The sequence below is a fragment of the Microtus oregoni genome, unplaced genomic scaffold, assembly GCF_018167655.1.
Source record: "Microtus oregoni isolate MIOR12 unplaced genomic scaffold, Mior012 000017F_ref0000208, whole genome shotgun sequence".
Taxonomy (NCBI): Eukaryota; Metazoa; Chordata; class Mammalia; order Rodentia; family Cricetidae; genus Microtus; species Microtus oregoni.
Genome location: NW_024543076.1, coordinates 14897431 through 14899454, shown reverse-complemented (window position 1 = coordinate 14899454; position 2024 = coordinate 14897431). Strand labels below are relative to the sequence as shown.

General features: G+C 45.4%; 1 non-coding gene across 1 annotated transcript; it reads right to left on the bottom strand.

Annotated features, from left to right (window-relative positions):
- Positions 1-211: 211 nt before the first annotated feature.
- LOC121458594 lies at positions 212-373 on the bottom strand. The gene has a single exon (XR_005975870.1). It is a non-coding gene; the product is annotated as a U1 spliceosomal RNA (small nuclear RNA).
- Between the last annotated feature and the right edge of the window lie 1651 nt (positions 374-2024).

Genomic DNA, 2024 nt, shown 5'->3' with positions numbered 1-2024 from the left:
AAACAGGGCAGAAACCTGGAAGCAGAATCTGATGCAGAGGCCATGGATGGGTGTGGCATCCTGGCTTGCTCCCATAACTTTGCTCAGCCTACTTTCTTTTAGAACCCAGGAATGCCAGCCCAGAGATGGCACCACCCACAATGGACTGGGCACTATCAATCACTAATTAAGCAAACACCTTACTGACAAATCTTTTTTAACAAACAATAAACAGGGAGAGCGTGAACACAGTCTCCCCCCTACTACAATTATACAGTCAAGTTTCCCGCATTCGGGGAAATCACAGGAGTCAACACACCTTAGCACAATGGGTGAGCCTTGCCCTGGGAAAACCACCTACATGATCATGGCGTCTCCCCTACCAGGCAAGTATTTACTGATGGATCTTATGGAGGCATTTTCTCAATTGAAGTCACCCCCTCTTTCAGATGACACTAGCTTGTGCTAATTTGGAATAAAACTAGCAAGGACAATTGATCCCGTGTCAACTTGATAAACAAACATATAACTATTAAGCCACCACCCTTTCTTTTCCATTCATCCCCCAGATCTCACATCAAAATCATAAATAGCTCCCAAAGTACCTGTCTTTACTAATTCAAACGCATTAAAATTTCAGTCCCCCTAAAATAGCCAATCTCTTTTAAAATCCAAAGTCTTTTAAAATTAAAGGTCTATGGGCTCCTGTAAGATCAAAAATAAATTAAGTACTATTTTACTTCAAGAAGGAAAAATTAGGGCGTAGTCACAATATGAACAAAACAAAACCAAATTTCAATAGTGTAACTGACTCAGTGTCCAATGTCTGGGACTCACTCATGATCTTCTGGGCTCCTCCAAAGGGCTTGGGTCATTTCTTACCGCTCCACCCTCTGTAGCACACACTGCTTGTCTTCAAGGGTCAGGAAGGCTCCACTCCACCACTGCGGCTGTTCTTCGTGGTCATTCCATGATACTGGCATCTCCAAAATGCTGGGGTCTTCTGCTGCTGGGCTGCACTTTCACTATTAGCCTCCTGGGCTCTCTTCATGGGGCAAAACTTCAACCTCTCTGCATGACGCCTTCCCACCCTGGGTCTTCAAGTGCCACTAAGGTTGCACCTTCACCATACCAGTGTCCTTTGCTGGCCTATCCATAGTTTCAAGCCTCAGTTCTTCTCCATGACCCCTTCATGCCTTCAAAAACTATACCAGCTGGGTGACTCTTACAGTACCAAGCTCAGCTGTGAGCGTGAGGTACAACCTCAGCTGCCTCTAGAACACAGTTTGTGTACTGACCCTAAGGAAACACTTCCCAGATTTTACCCCAGTGATGCTGGTCTCTTCTTAATCACTGCTACAATCTTAGCTCCAGCTAGCCAGCATCAAATTGTCTCAGCAAAGCAAGGTTTTACTTCAGTTGTTCTGGTTTCTTGTTAATCATGGCTCCTTGTTCAGGCTCAGCTAACCAGAACAACAGAACCTTGATTCAAAATAGCGAATGGTTCTGATAGTCTTTAATTTTTCCTCTGAAACTTGAAAAGCCAGGCCTCCATTATCTGTGCTGCCTTCAACACCCTGACCTTCCAAGCTCCTAAAAAACATCCCGCTGTGTGCTCTCCACACTCACTGTTTCTTCTGTCCCGAAGTTCCAAGGTCCTTCCACAATTCCTGCAAAAGACAGTCAGCTCTGTCACAGCGATACCATACTCCTGATACCAACATACTCTGGTTGAGGTTTCCGTTGCTGCAATGAAACACCATGACCAAAATGCAAGTGGAGGAAGAAAAAGTGTATTTGACCTACACTTCCATATCATCACTGTTCACCATCAAAGGAACTCAGGACAGGAACTCAAACAGGGCAGGAACCTGGAGGCAGGAACTGATGCAGAGGCCATGGAAGGGTGGTACTTATGGGCTTACTCCCATGGCTTTGCTCAGCCTGCTTTCTTATAGAACCCAGAAACCCCAGTCCAGAGATAGCACCACCCACCAATGGCTGGGCCCTCCCTCATCAATTGCTAATTCAGAAAATACCTTACA